The sequence below is a fragment of the Tenrec ecaudatus genome, chromosome 6 (genome assembly GCF_050624435.1).
Source record: "Tenrec ecaudatus isolate mTenEca1 chromosome 6, mTenEca1.hap1, whole genome shotgun sequence".
NCBI classification, from domain to species: domain Eukaryota; kingdom Metazoa; phylum Chordata; class Mammalia; order Afrosoricida; family Tenrecidae; genus Tenrec; species Tenrec ecaudatus.
Window position 1 is genome coordinate 151750664 of NC_134535.1, and position 16758 is coordinate 151767421.

Consider the following 16758-nt stretch of genomic DNA (forward strand, 5'->3'; position numbering starts at 1 on the left):
AACAGTTGAGTAGAGGGGACATGCTGCTTATATCCTTGACTGGTTTATTACACGAGGCAAGGCAGAAGGCTCATAAGGAGGCTAAGGTTACAAAATGGACTGGACATCAAATTCAGAGTGTGTCCATTCTTCAAGACAATGACTGAGCTTCAACTTCCCAATGATGTGTGAGGAAAATGGAAGAGGGAGGGGAATGTTCTAGTTATAGAGAAATAACCTTCAAACTCAAAACTCAAAATCCCAACCCCACTGCCATCCAGTTGATTCTAACTCATAGTGACCTTATTAAAGAGAGTGAAACTTCCCCCGTGGGTTTCCACGACTGTAACTCTCCGCAAGAGCAGAAAGCCTCATCTTTCTTCCTCAGAACCACTGGTGGGTTCAAACTGCTGACTTAGGGTTAGCAGCCCACCACACCAACACAGTTCCTTACTGACCCTATGCTATTGTATTTAAAGTATGTGTTAGATCTCTCTCTCGTGGGAGACATATACCTCCGTCCTTGGTTTCGCATGAGAAAGAGTTCACACTGAAGCCTGGTTTGTGATCCAAGTGAGTTTATAGATAACAGAAACCACACAAGTGCATGGGACAGTGGCTTAGCCACTAGGTCGCTACCTGACCGCGGCTGGCAAGAGAGAACAACCAGAGAAAAACTTCTGGCTTTTCAGGGACCCGTTGGGAGGCGTGGCCAACAGTACCGGTCTACGCATTGGCTGAATCAAATTCACCTGGCCTACACATTGGCTGAATCAAATTCACCTGGCTTAGATGGGCCAATCCAGGTGTAACGGCCACCTAGGTATACTACCCCATCCTAGCCGGGAGCTCAAATCTAACACCTACAGTAAAAAGAGTGCTTTACTGTTACATAGATTAGAACTACTTATGAATGATTGACTACTAGATGACTCATTTTGTTCAATGTGATAATGGTATCAGGATTATGTAATAAAATATTACCTTCTTTTTAGATGTGTAATGAGGTACTGAAAGATACCGTGATTTGAAAACTTAAATTTAAGTGTTCATTTAAAATAGCCCAGCTTCAAACAAATGAGTAGAGATGAAGCAAGAACAGCAAAACATCGATGGTCATGGAACTGGGTCATCGGTGCCCTGCAGGTTTGTAGAAATCTATTTTGGGGTATGTTTGAAATTTTTTCTATTAAAAAGAAAATAATAAATATTTAATTAAAAACGTACAAATTAATTATGTGATAAAGGTTCTCTAAGGTCCCTAAGGACTTCACCTTCTGTCTAGCTTATGAAGAGAGCATGGTTTCTGGAGTTATCTGACTGAAGCTCTTGGGGAAAGAGGTTTTATTTGCAGCAGTTGGTGTGTGTTATCTACAATTTAATATATATATTGTTTAATATATTAATATATATTAGATATAATTAATATATACCTACAATTTAATATATATTGTTTAATATATTGTATAATATATAGATATATATTTAATATATCTACAATTTAATATATATATAAAACAAAGAGTGCAAGGAAAAAGAAAATGCTTTAAAATTGATTGTGGTATTGATTGCACAACTCTGCTTGATACGATCGTATCACTGAATTGTTTGATATGTAGAAGAAATGCCAATAAAACTGCTGAAAAATAAAATCCATGTATTTCATAGACTTTGTTAAAGGGTTAGGGATCACTGTGAGTTCAATGGTGCCAATAGTTTCACAGAGGGAGCAGGAGTCTTGACAATCTCTCTTACCCTCCAAGGCAACATCCCAGATTCTCCGTCTTCTCTAACTTTGTACAGGGAAGCCCCCACTTCCTGGGATATCAGCCGCTTTAGAGCCGTTTGGATTTTCTTCTGAGGACAAAGCTTTTGATTTGTTGGTCTGTTTCTATTCAGGTCTGTTTTCTAAAACGTCTTCCCAAGTCGTGCCAATTCCAGAGCACCTGGAGGCGTAAGTGGTTAAGCGCTGGTCCGCAGTCTGCATGGCCAGCAGCTGGTAATGTAATGGCTGGTGGTTTGAACTACTTAGTGCTCCATGGGACAGAGACTGCGCTTTCTCCTCCCGTAAACAGTCACCATGTGGAAATCCCACAGGGAGTCGCTATGAGGCACCATTGGCTTCATGGCAGTGAGTTTGGTCTGGAGTTTTGTGGTCAATGCACAATCCATCAGTTGTGACCAAATGACCTCAAGTTGCCTGATATTTAAAACCAACCAACCGAGAACAACAATGAAAACTCCACACCTTGGATAACGTGACACTTTCTTAAAGAGTTGCTATGCTAGTGAAGTAGACATAAGCCAGGTAGGGCTTGCTACCTGTCAGGAGCTCACAGGTTTCACTAAAACGATACTGTGGAGCCTCAGGATGATGGGGAGGCTTTTGAAAGGATCATGAAGCGGGGAGACCAGTTGTGGCAAAGTGTTTCTGAAGAATGTTGTCGTTCATTCCAGAACCAAGTTGAGACTTATCTTCTAAGCTTTATTTTCATTTATTTTTGTTCTTTGATATATATTGTATAACATATGAGCAAGACGACAGATCACTGCAGTCCTGCCAAAACACTGAGAACTTCTTTTGTGTGGCTTTCAGGAAGTTAGCTGAAAAAAATAACCTTAGCCGTGCTAGAGCAGAAACAGGAGAAAACACGCCGAAGGCACAAAGAGGTCACTTTCACCTTGTGTAGCTCCCTGGCGAAGAGAAAAAACAAAACGCCACAGCCATCGAGAAGAGACTTTCTACTCCTGTAAAGAGTTACCGTCTCAGAAACCTAAAGGGGCCATTTTGCCCTGTCATGTAGGCTCGCCATAACCGATTCGATGGCAGTGAGTTTGGTTTAATCTGTACGGAAGCTCATTGCCCCCATTTTCTCCCATGGAAGAGCTACTAGTTCGGACCACTGCTCGTTTGTCTAGCAGCTGAGTGCTTCACCACCGCGCCACCAAGCCTCCTTAGGTGTGGAACAGGCTGCTCTGAATCAGAAGATTCCAGTCGTTATTAGGTCACTCATGGATCTCTCAATATATGCTGAGAGCTAGCAATGTGCTGGGTCAGTGCGGGTGGTGGTGGGGAGCAGGTCACAAATGGTTTGCCCTTCACTACTAATCCAAAAGTTGGTAGCGGGAACCGAGCCAGCTGTTCTGAAAGAAAAATCTAATGATCTGTTTTTGTAAAGATTTAGAAACCAAACTCACTGCCGTCGACTTGCTTTTGACTGGCAGTGACCCCCCGTGCCCCCCACCGCCCTGTAGGGCAGGGGAGAACTTCCTCAGGAGGCCTCCAAGGGGCAGACAACCTCACCTTTTCCCCACAGCCTGCAGGCAGCAGCCCGATGACTAACCCACTGCACCACCAGGTCAAACAATCCCATGCATTCATGGGTGACCATGAGGCAGAATGGACTCAAGGCAACTAGTCTGAGACAATATTGGTCTTGCCCTCGTGTTCTTTATACGTACAAGCAAAAACCCCAACAATTAAACAAACATTAAACCCACTGCCATGGAGATAATTCCAATGCATCGTCATAACCTTCTATAGGGCTTATGAGACTGCAAATCTTCATGGGAACAAACAGTGTCATATAGACTGGCAATAGCTGGAATACATTTATTTATTTTTGAGGAAGCAGAACCTTGGTTTTGGTGGGCTGGACTATTAGAAAGAGAGACCATTCCTTCTAGATTTGTTATTATTTTTATTTTCTATGTCTATGTCTTTACGTGTTATACATTCATCTCCCTAGGGGTCCAGTTATTTGGTTAGCGGGGCTTATTATTGGTGTTGAGTGTTTTGGAGTCAGTTTCCAAATCATTGTGACCCCATGTGACAGGGAAGAACTCCGTACTGTTTCTTAGGCTGTAATCTCTACGGGAGTAGATCGCCAAGACGTTCTCCCACTGAACACTAGGTGTTTCAAACCACCAACCCTTAAGTTAGCAGCTAATGGCTTAACTACTACATCAACAGCTCTCCTAAGTGGGACTTCAAAACCCAACCCCAATCCACTGCCGTCAAGTCAATCCCAACTCATAGTAGAGCTTACGAGCTAGCAACTCTTTTCAAATGATTTCTTTTCCTCCAGTGAAATGTGACAATCCACTTGAGTCTCTAGATTTCCGGTTCTGTTCTGTCATTTTTGTGTGTTCTGTGAATGGAGAATTGGGTTGTTCTCACATTACGGGGGGGAAAAGTTTACAGTCCAAAGGAAGTTACTCAAGTGTTGGGTCATCTGTGTAACATGTGTTTTGAATTCTGTTCCCAGCTATGTCACCAACTTGTTGACAAGTCTATATTGTATCAGCCTGGTCATTGTTAGTCATGGGATCTTAAGCAAAGACATAGTTAACCATTCTACTGAAAAGTCATAATCATGTGCCGCCACCCCATATTCAGAGCATCAACCTTGGCCTCTGTCAGTACTCAAGAAGATAGAATTTTGGTTTTTGTCTCTCACTGTAGTATTCATTAGCTGTGTGACCATGGGAGTTTGAGCAAGTTAATATTCACTACTCTGAATATTGTAGTGGTGACTTATGGACAAACTGGAGTTAATAATGCTCATCCCAAAGGCTTGGTGGTTAATTGTAGAGTGTTGATGCATCTATGGGCATTGAGTTAGTTAAAGTTTATTGTGCCAACCTGGCCAATAAGCACATGTGGGGTTAGTTGAAGGGCAGAGAGATAAATGGCTCGGTGAGCCTCGCCTTTCTTGTTCTCAGGTCTCTTGCTTTGTGATGGTTGGACCAGGGTGCAGCTGCCTTAGCCAGTTTCCTGCTTCAGCTGGCAAGGCTCACTTCCTGCAAGATATCCCCAAGGAGAAGCCACATGGCTCTACCCTGATGCAGCCCTGGGTGCTGGAGCAGCTGTGTGGAGACCCTGCCAGTGCTGAGATGCTTACATGGTCACTGATTCGGCTTTCCTCCTGCAGTTGGTATCATTGCATGTGTTTGTGAGATGGAGGAGGACTTTGTGGATTGGTGTCAGACATATGGGTTAATGTTGGACTTGTGGGCTTGGGCAGCACTGGGTTGGAATGCTTTCTTGATGTGCACTTACCCTTTATATAAAGCTCTCTCTTACACATATGAGTTTCTGTGGATTTGTTTCTCTAATGTAAGCAGATTAACACCGGCATGGTTATTATGAATTGATGACTAGTGTCTTAGTTATTAGCTTCGTATAATGAGAAGGCTCAGAGAAATAAGAGTAAGAGTGAGGTCCCATGTTGTTATGAGATGTAAACGATTTTCTAGTGTCTATTGGACGCTGCTGAATCTCTTTTCACTGCTGTTGGGTGCTGTTGGGTCAGTTCTGACTCCAGCTGACCACACGTGTCGTAGAACAAAGTGCCTGTCCTGTGTCATCCTCACAATCATCGTTATGTGTGAGCTCTTTGTTGTGCTCACGGTGTCAATCCATTTTGTTGAAAGCCTTTCTTTTGGATCCTCTACTCCCCCCGTCCCACCACCCCCCACTCAGGCAACAAGTGTGATGTCCCTTTTGAGGGACTGGTCCCTGACAACATTCCCACAGTATGTGAGGCAGCCTGTCATCCTGACTTCTAAGGAGCATTCTTTTAAAAAAAAATTTTTTTTCCTAAGGAGCATTCTGACTGCACTTTTTGTTAGAGTAGATCTGCCTCATGACCACTGCTCACTGCCATTGAGCTGATTCGGACTCAGAGTGACCCAGACAGAGTAGAACTGCTCCTACGGGTTTCTGAGACTATCATTCTTTACGGGAATAAAAAGCCTCATTTTTGACCTGAGGAGTGGCTGGTGGTTTCAAACTGCTGACCTTGAGGTGAACAGCCCAATGTGTAACCCACCACACCATCAGGGCTCCTTTTCCCTCATTCGATTTCTGAAAATGAGACAGTATGCTTACATCTTTGATTTTCTTCACTCTCTTTTGCTCAGGAGCAAGATGCCAATAGTTACAGCTTAGGTGGTTGCCTGCAAGCTGCTAAGACCCTACTTGCTTGTCACCAAAGCAGGATCAGGGCATTGGTTTTGTGGACTATGTTAAACCCAATCGACCAAGATGCCTCTTGAGACTGTGGTCCCAAAGTCCCATGATTCCTTCCCTTAATGTGCCTGGTTATGACCAAGACATTTTCATGATTTTGCTCCCTGTATATGCTCCTATATACAGGGATGTCTTTGCAGCACATATAAATGAATAGAACTAACGAGTCACATGGACCTTGGCCTCCACCATCCTGAGACCAGAAGAACTAGACGATTCTTCCATTCCCACTGCTGACTGCTTGGATTGGATCACAATAGAAGGTCTTGGAAAGAGTGGGAGAAAAATGAAGAACAAAACTGCAAACCCTAAAAAAAGACCATATTTACTGACCTGAGAGAGCTGCACCCCGTGAGGAATGTACTCCACAGTTTCATCAACATACCAGACCAAAGGGGCAGCATTTGCCCACAGACAGAGTTGAGAAGGCAGGAAGGAGCAGGGGAGGTGGGCAAATGGAAATGGGGCGTTCTTGGAGGAAGTGGGAGGAGGGCCTTGGCAATGAGGAGCTTGCCAGCCATAGCACAAGACAAAATGTGAAGAATGGAAAGCGAATGTGTTCTTTAAACCTTCATCCAAACCACACAAAAAGTCATTCAAAACACAACAAAACCAAAACAACAAAAAGGACAGTGTTCCTTTTCCCCTCCAAAGAAGCAATTTATTTAGAACCACAAAAGCAGCTCAACTGTGAGCACATGTGTGGGTGACAGCTACTTCGAAGCTGTGTGAGCCATAAAAAGAGTTTCTTCACTTTTCCAGAAATCTTGTGTACACAGCACAAGGCAACAAGGTCATCCCACCCCACCCCTGTAGAACACCACCATTGGCTTCACAGTAGCAGATACACAACTTTAAGCTGCCATTTTTGTAAAAGATACGTGTACCACACAGATTAGCGGTCTCCCATCAAGTGGCCCGTGGAAACCCCACGGAGGTCCCAACTTCTCTTTAACAAGGTCCGTTAGAACACCGAGTTCCATATTCTCACCAGTTTTGCTCAGACGATGGTGATCACAGCCAAGGAATCTTCGGATGTGGCCAGTGCCTTCACAGGGGAGCGTAGGCCCATCCCAGAGGTCTCACAGGGTGGGAAGGCAGGCAGAACCCCAGCATTCTCTTTGCCTTTCTTGCCCCACCGCAGGGAGATTGATCATCACACCAGCGCCAGTTTCTGCTTTTAAGAAGACACCAGGTTCCTAAGTGTTCTCTCAATGAATGTGACAGTGAGGCAGTATCTTTTCTGTTAGAGCCCAGGATAGGGTTGATTACCCGGGGAGGGGTGCTTTGGATTCTGGACAATGGTTGTGAGATGCGGCATGACTGTTGAGATTCACAGATGAGCCTGCACACTGACCATTCTTTCTACGAGCTCATCCCTAACAGGACCCCTCCCTTCCAGCTTATCAATGAATTGCCTTATTGTCCATCAATGTCCATCTTATTTTCAAGTTCGACAAAAGCAGAGCTGATACTAAAGCAGCATTTTCCGATCTTTTAAAAATTACCAAGATGGCTGTGGAAACCAAAGGCAAAATGACAACCCCCCCTGCCCCGCCCCCAGGTACTCAGTTGCTTATGAAGACCCGTGAAAGAAAAGGCAAGCTCAGGTCAGGAAGGTGACAAGATGTGCTCAAGAGCAAGAAGGGAAGCAGCCTCAGAGGGAGGTCCAGACTCTGCTGAGCCCACTGGCTCTGTGCCAGCAGGCGGAGACAAGAGCTGTAGTTCCATTACCTTGCGGTGTCCTGCTGGGGAGAAAATGAACACAGGCTACATTGATGATTATACGATTACACCCAGAATCTTGGGAAGAAAGACAAAATGGTCAGCACAGATGCTCCTTGGATGGATTTTCAATCCTTTTTTTAAAAAAGGCATGCAGTCTCATAGAGAATTCGATAGGAATGGAGAGTTTTCTAAGAGGGAGTGAGTTCAGTCCCTTCAGATTCTCCCCCTATGACTGTGTGCCTATGAAGGGAATGCCTAGGTGCAGCAAACAGCTACTACCTTGGACTGCTAACTGCATGGCTAGAGATTTGGGGCCACCCAGAGGAGCCTCAGAAGAAAGACCTGGTGATCTACCTCCCCAAACCCAGCCAACTGAAACCATATCTTGAACAGTTCTACTGTGGCAAATATAAGACCGTCATGAGCCGAAATGAACTTACTGACAAGTGGCACTGCTTATGGGAAGCAAGCACACTCAAGATAAATCCTTTAAGTATAGACTCGACTGCGTAGCAGTATGAAACACGAAGTACTCTTATTGCTTCAGATGTCATAAGTCTTAAACATGTAGCAGCGAACAAAATTAAACTTCTGTCTTAAAATGATACTCTTTATTCAGAATGTCCTGTGTAGACTCTGTTTAAAATGTTCTCCTACAGAAGCAGGTTATGGAATCCTATAGGTTACTAAGACATGACCAGGAGAGTACGATGGCGTATCATTTCAAGGCACACTTACTTATCCTGCGTACTAAGCTCGTGTTGGAGGCAAGTGGAGACGACCACTCAATTCTACTATAAGAGTGAAGTGAAAAAAGGATCTGTCAGGATAAGGGAGGATATTTTGGTACGATTATGATGGTGTCATTTCCAGCGACCAGCAAAGCCCACATGGTGATTTGGGACTCGGTCATTTTCTGGAAAGGGTTCTAGACCCGAGAGTGAGACTTGAGGTACACAGTATGGGACGTCTCTGTGTCTGAGGATAATTGCCACTGGAAAAAGGCCACTCAAGCGGAATCCACTCTAAGTGGCTATGATGTCATAGCAGATGGGCTAACACACAGTTTGATACATACAGTTCTAAAAAAATAAAATTTCTAAAAATATGGGGTTTCTCATGTCTTCTATTTGATGAAAGGATTGTGCATGAAGTCATTTCACCTACAGAGAAGAAATTCAAACAAAGAATAAAAATATAAAATAAAAAAGTTTAGTTTGAGGTATGTCATTGACTGTTACCTCAATGGTCCTAAATGAACCGTGCCTCTTGGCATTTGTCCCCTTCAGAGGCCTCTCACGCATTCACCCTGGGCTTGGCAAGATGACTAGATTTGGTCATTGGAACATTGTGAGCAAGAGTGATCTAAGTGGAGTCTTGATAAATCCATGTGCATTAGGGCTTATCTTCTTGGCATATTCCTTCTTGCAACTCATCCACTAGGCTATGAGAAAGTCCAAGCACCATAGGGAGAAGCCCAGATGGATCATCAGGGCCAACTCCAGCTGACATTCCAGCCAGGAGCCAACATCAATTTCCAATCATACATGTGGGGTCACTTTAGGCTTCATAGACATTCCAGTTCTAAGCCAATAAAATGTGAAGCAGAAATCGGCAACATGGGCTGGGAGGCTGAAATCCAAAATTACGAGGGGCCGGTGATGGCTGTGGCTTCTTTCATTCCAACCCCATTGAGTGGCAATATTTACTGCATCATTGTTGTATGCTGGGAGGGTGATGGCTGGAAAACTTGTCTGTTTGTTCACTCTTCTTCAGCTCAAGAGGAGCCACACAGTTAAAAAACCTCTTCTCCATCTGACTGATTTGGACGATGAGATACTAGATCTGATGCCACAATGGAGTATGACCTTGGAGTCTGTAGAAGAATGGTAAGAACATCTTGCATCTGGGAAAAGCGTGACTCCTTAAGGGCCAGTGGATATCTTGTTGAATGCTGTCCACAAAGATCTCCTCATATCCATGCCTCTGTGGAGTCCCCGTCCCACAGCCACCATATGATTTGGCCATGAGATTTAAACTTCCAACCAAACTCACTGCCGTTGAGTCAATGCTGATTAAAGCTTTGGGCAATTTAACATAAGAAAGTGTGATGTGTACAACATGTGCCTTGATAAGCTCTTACGCATTGGGGCTTGTTCTTGTGCAACATTCCTTCTTGAAACTTAGTTGCCAAGTTCCAAGGAAGCCCAAGCAACCAGAGCAGAACTGAGGCTCCTAGGTGAGCCCCTAGCTGAAGGCCAGCATCAACTTCTACCAGGGGGACGTGGTCCTGCTGGACTTCCTTGTCATTCCTTGTCTGTCTGCAGCAGAAAGACCACCAGATCCACTCACAGAAATTATGAGAAATAATCAACTGTTGTTCTAAGTCATTGCACGTCCAGTGTAAGAATGGTGTGGGGGCATCGTCTAATGTGCCAAGAGAGAAAGAGAATCAAACTCTACATCAGACCCAGGCGGATTCCTGGGAGGTGGAGCATGGGCAGCTTTGAGTCAGCTTGTCTGGACCAGGATTTTCAAGTAGTCTGGTAGATGGGACCTCCCCCAGGAAGTGATCTAGCATAATGTAATCAATTCCCTGATGAGCTCTTCTCTGAGCAGCCACACAGCTGTGGGAGACTAGAGTGGAGGGGAGTTGTTTCAGGTAGGTCAAGTCAGTTCCGACTGAGAACAATGGAATGAATCACTGCTCCATCCTCACAATTGTTCCTAAGTTTGAGCCCAATGTTGCAGCCACTGTGTCAGTCCATCTTGTCAGTCTTTCTCTTTTTCACTGCCCTCTACTTTATGAAGCAGGATATCTTTCCCCAGGGACTGGTCTCTCCTGATAACATGACTAGAGTTATATCTTACCCTCAGGGATGAGATTCAAATAATTTAACCACAGGTTCCCTGCCGTAATGATGGTTTTAAATACAAAAAAAGATATACCGAAAGGTGGTTTATTATTTCATACAGTTAATAATTAAGAACAATAAAAGAGGTACACAAAAAACTAGACATTATGCTATAAGAAAGAGTTTTAAAATATTAATGAAAAAGTATAAAATCATACCTGACAAAAAACAATAAAACTTTTATTTAAGATATTTCCATATTGCTTCTTGATTGGCGTCCTCACTTGCCTTCATCCAAGCATCATTGGCTGTGTTATTTCTCCTTAACCGTCTTTCCACTGTAGGAGTAGGATCCCAATTCTTTAGAGGTGGGCCAACTACACAATAGTCATTGTGTCTAACATATTAGAAACATGCAACTTCTCTAAACATACTGTGCTCATCTTTGAAGAACCCCTTTCCACTTCTGCCGAACTCACAGAAATTGTCCTGACACGATTTTTGGCTCCGTGAACATTTTCGGTCATTGCAAAATCCACTCATGATATCTTCTGGGAATTTGGAGCATAACAAAAAATTGAAACGGATGACAGTGTGTCACCCTCTGGTTATTGGGCACTTTTTCTATGTTATATATTTGTTTACCCAAGTACCAAATGCAAGGGAATAAAAATGTAGTATTTTAGTGCACATTGAAATTGTACTGCCAGAAGTTCAGACTGGATGTAGAAGAGGATATGGAACAGGGAAATTATTGCTGACTCTGATGCATCTTAGCTCAGAGCAGAGAACTCAGAAAGATGTTTGCTTGTGTTTTATTGATTATACAAAGGTATTCAATTGTGTGGACTATAATAAACTATGGATAACCTTGTCAAGAATGGGAATTCCAGAACACTTCATTGTGTTCTTGTGGGACTTGTGCATGGATCAAGAGTCAGTTGTGCAAAGAGAACAGGGGGGTACTGCATGGTTTAAAATCAGGAGAGGTGTGCTTCAGGGTTGTATCCTCTCACCATAATTGTATGCTAAACAAATAATCAGAGAAGCTAGATTGTATGAAGAAAAAAATATGGCATCACGATTAGAGGAAGGCTTATTAACAACCCAAGATTCACAGATGTCAAAACCTTGCTTGCTGAAAGTGAAGACTTGAAGCTGAGGAAGATCAATGATTGTAGCCTTCAGTAAAGATTAGAACTCAGTGTCAAGATGACCACAATCCTCACAACTGGATCAATAAGTGACAGCAGGATAAATGGAGAAAAGATGGAAGTTGTCGATGATTTTGTCTTATTGGATGCACAATCAATGTCATGGAAGCAGCAGTCAAACGATCACAAGGCATATTGCATTAGGTAAATCTGCTTCACGAGATCTTTTTAGAATATTAAAAAGCAAGGATGTTACTTTGAGGACTAAGGTGTGCCTTACCCAAGCCACGGTATTTTCTGTTGCCTCATGTACACGTGAAAGTTGGACATTGAATAAAGAAGACTGAAGAAAAATGGATGCATTGGAATTGTGGTGCTGGAGGAGACTATTGAAAGTACCATGGACTGCTAAAAGGACAAACTGCTGTGTCCTGGAAGAGGTATGGCCCAAGTGCAGCTCAGGGGCAAGGATGGCGAGACTTCATCTCCTGGACTTTTGACATGCTGTCAGGAGAGAGCAGTCCCTGGAGAAGGACATCATGCTCGGTAAAGTAGAGGGACAGCGAAAGAGAGTACGGTCTTCAAGGAAATGACACAGTGGCTGCTCAATGGGCTCAGGCAGAGGAGCAAAGGTGAGGATGGCGCATGACTGGGCCGTGTTTCATTCTGTTGTGCATGGGGTCGCTTCGGGTCAGAACCAGCTCAATGGCACCTAACAACAATATCTCACCAGGAGTATAATGAGTTTTATGAAATGAGTAAATATTGTACCTGTGGATGGAATGGACACGAGAACCCTGGTGAGAAGTGCCATCTTAACAACTTGTTCACAGGACTCAACAAAAACATAGCCATCAGTTCTGTGAACCGCTTACGATCCTTGCTTCTAAGGAGTATTAGCTGTACTTCTTCCAAGACCAATCTATTATTTGGCAGTCCATGGCACTCTCAGTATTCTTTGCTGGCCTCACAGTTCAGATGCACAGATTCTTCTTCAAACCTTCCTTAGTCAGTGTTCAACTTTTACATGCATATACGTCAATCGAACATGCTATGGTTGGGTCAGATTCACCTCAGGGCTCAAAATAACAGCCTTGCTTTTCAACACTTTAAGAAGATCTTATGCAGCAGATGTACTCTGCAGGAGTGCAGGGAAATCTATTCCTCAGTATCCTTGAGCAGCTGCTCGCCTTCGGTGGTGTCACATAAAAAATCAGGGCAGCTTCTGATTGCCATTGGAATAAGAGTAGCGATTCCCTGGTGGTGCTGTGGGGTACTTGTTGGGTTGCTAAATCCAAGGTCCTCAGTTCAAACACACCAGTTGCTCCTTGGAAGAAAGATGAACCGGTTTGCTCCTGTAAGAATTTCGTCCCAGAAGCCCTCTATAGCAGCGGTTCTCAAACTGTGAGTCGCAACCCCTTTGGGGGTTGAACAACCCTTTCACAGGGGTTGCCCGATTCATCACAGTAGCAAAATGACAGTTATGAAGGAGCAACGAAAATAATTTTATGGTTGGGGTGGGGTCACCACAACATGAGGAGCTATTAAAGGGTCATGGCACGAGGAAGGTTGAGAACCACTGCTCTACAGGGTCATTATGAGCTGAGATCGACTTGATGGCAGTGAGTGAGAGTAATGATCAATTCCTTGCTAGCCCACCACGCTTCCTATTGGTTCTCTAAATAGCCAACATAAGGGTCCCTGGAAGGCAGGTGCCTCTCTACATCAGGAGCACTGTGGCTGCACCTCTTCCAAGAGAGATTTGTTTGCTCTTTCGGCAATGCATGGTACTTTTAGAAAAAAATTACATAATAATAGGAAAAATATATTATGCGTCATATTTGACTTTTAACATACAATCCAGAAAATGATTGCTATCGCAAAAATATGGATGGGCTCAATTTAATTCGGAATAAGTTTATTTATTTACTTATTTATTAAGCATTTTATTAGGGGCTTATACAACTCTTATCACAATCCATACATACATAAATTGTGTAAAGCACATTTGTACATTCATTGCCCTCATCATTCTCAAAACATTTGCTCTCCACTTAAGCTCCTGGCATCAGCTCCTCAAAATTTCCCCTCCTTCCCTGCTCCCCTCTCCCTCATGGACCCTTGATAATTTGTAAATTATTATTTTGTCATATCTTGCCCTGTCCGATGTCTCCCTTCACCCACTTTCTGTTGTCCATCCCCCAGGGAGGAGGTCACATGTAGATCCTTGTAATTGGTTGCCCCTTTCCAACACATCCTCCCACTACCCTCCCAGTATCGCTACTCACACCACTAGTCCTGAAGGGATCATCCGCCCTGGATTCCCTGTGTTTCCATTTCCTATCTGTACCAGTGTACATCCTCTGGTCTAGCCAGAGTTGCAAGGTAGAATTGGGATCATGATAGTGGGGGTGGAGGGGGAGGAAGCATCTAGGAACAAGAGGAAAGTTGTATGTTTCATTGTTGCTACATTGCACCGTCACTGGCTCGTCTCCTCTCTGAGACCTTCTGTAAGGGGTTGACTATGATAAGAGTTTTTTGTTCTGATGACGCCTGATACCTGATTCCTTCGACACCTCATGATCACACAGGCTGGTGTGCTTCTTCCATGTGGGCTTTGTTGCTTCTGAGCTAGCTAGATGGTCGCTTGTTTACCTTCAAGCCTTTAAACCCCAGATGTTGTAGCTTTTGATAGCCGGGCACCATCAGCTTTCTTCGCCACATTTGCTTATGCATTTGCTTTGTCTTCAGCGGTTGTGTCTGGAAGGTGAGCATCATAGAATGTTAATTTAATAGAAGAAAGTAGTCTTGCATTGAGGGAGTATTTGAGTGGAGGTCCAATGTCCTTCTGCTACCTTGATACTAAACCTATAAATATATGCACAAAGATCTAGTTCCTCATCCTCATATATAAATATATTTGCATATGTACATATCTTTATGTAGATCTCTATAAATGCCCTTTGCCTCCAAGCTCTTTCCTCTATTTCTTTTGAGTTTCCTCCTGTCCCAACATCATGCTCAGTCCCCACCTGGGTTTCAGCAATTCCTCTTGATTAAATTAACCTTGATCATGCCCTACCTGGCCTCCCACACTCTCCTCACCACCAATTTGGATCACTTGTTGTTCCCTTGTCCCTGGGTTTGTTAACATCACTACCTTTCCCCAACCTCTCCCTCTCTCATGTCCCCCTAGAACTGTTGGTTCCATTGTTTTCTCCTCCAGATTGTTCATCCAACCTATCTTATTTAGACAGACCTGTGGAGATAATAACATGCACAAAAACAAGACAGAACAAAACCAAGCAACAATATACAACAAAACAACAACAAACAATGGCAAAAATCAAAACAAAACACAACAAGAAAGAAAAGCTTAAAAGAAAAAGAAAGAAAAGCTTGTAGTTAGTTCAAGGATTGTTTGTTCGCCTTTAGGAATGCTTTCCAGTCCAGCCTGTTGGGGCACCATGCCCTGGCCCCAAAGTCCACCCTCAGCCTGGGGACCTCGCTGCTCCATTCCCTTGCTGTTCTGTTGCACCCCCTCAGTGTTTTGACTTGATGTGGCGAGGTCAGATCGAGTGCAATTCCCACACTGTGTCTCCGGTGTTGTCCCCTGTAGGACTATTGGTCACTGAGGGGCATCATGTATCATAGTGGGGCTGGCCATGTGGTCCTCTCTGTGGACTGGCTGTTCTAATCGGGAACATAGTCCTTATGGCCTGGTGCACCAGGATGTGCTCCACTCTCTCCTCCACCCCTTCATCTGCTCTCTTGTGCTCCAATCAGATATGTCTCTCCCAGAGCTGCAGATCCAATGCAGTCCTTTGAAATAAATTCTTCTGGGGGAGGGGCAAGTGTCCATATAGTAGTTGGGATTGGAGCTGGCCCCTCAGACCTCTCCACTGGTTCCCTACTCTATGCTGGCATGTTACATTCACATCTTGGAGCACTGAGTTGAAGTCGGATCCCTCTTTCCCTGTGGAGATATAAACAATACCCTCCTCTTGGGTGGGTTAGTGCCCTGTGCCCTGCTACTCATTTCTTTTATTTTTTATTTTTTTCCACTTTAATTTTTTAAGTGCTTTGTTAAACCTTTGCTATTTGTATCTTGCTGATTTTCTCTTCTTCAATTGTTAACTGGTCAGATTGTGCTTAGAGCCTTGTTTGTTGATGGCCTGGCATTATTTCAATCAATTCCCTAATATTATTTTCATCAGCTTAATGACATCGCTATCTTTTTCAATATTTACAACTTATCTTCACAATAAAGTTTTACTGTGTTTTCATTCGATTATCTGCTACAATATCAGTAGCTATGTTGTTGTAGTTGTTGTTCAGTAGCATTAAGTAAGTTGCTACTCATAGCCACCCAATGAAACATGGCCCCTTCTAGCTGTATCTTCACGATCACTGTCATGCTTGAACTCATTATTGCAGCCACTGAGTCAATCCATCTCCTTGACGATCTTCTTTTTTTTCGTTGAGTCTACACTTGACCAAGCTTGCTATCCTTTTCGGGGGACTAGTCTCTTTTGATAACATGTTCAAAGTATGTCAAAGGAAGTCTTGACATCCTTGATTCTAAGGGACATTCTGGTGTACTTCTTGCAAGACATATTTGTTCTTTCTTCTGGCTGTCTACAGGAGTTTCAATATTCTTTACCAACACCATAATTCAAATACCTCATTCTTCCCCTTGTCTTTCACACTTTAAAGAAATCCTGGGCAGCAGATTTGTTTAATGCAATATGCTGTTTGAATTCTGAGCTGCTATTTATATGAGCATTGACTGTGGATCCAAGCAAAATAAAATCCTTGACAACTTCAACCACGCCGCCCCCCACCTTTGATCATAATGTTGTCTTTTGGTCCAGTTGTGAGGATTTTGGTCTTCTTTACATGGACTTGTAACCCATGTTGAAGGCTGTAATGCCTGACCTTCATCAACAAGTACTTCAAGTCCACTTGGCTTTCAGAAATTTAGGTCTTATCATCTGCATATCACCGG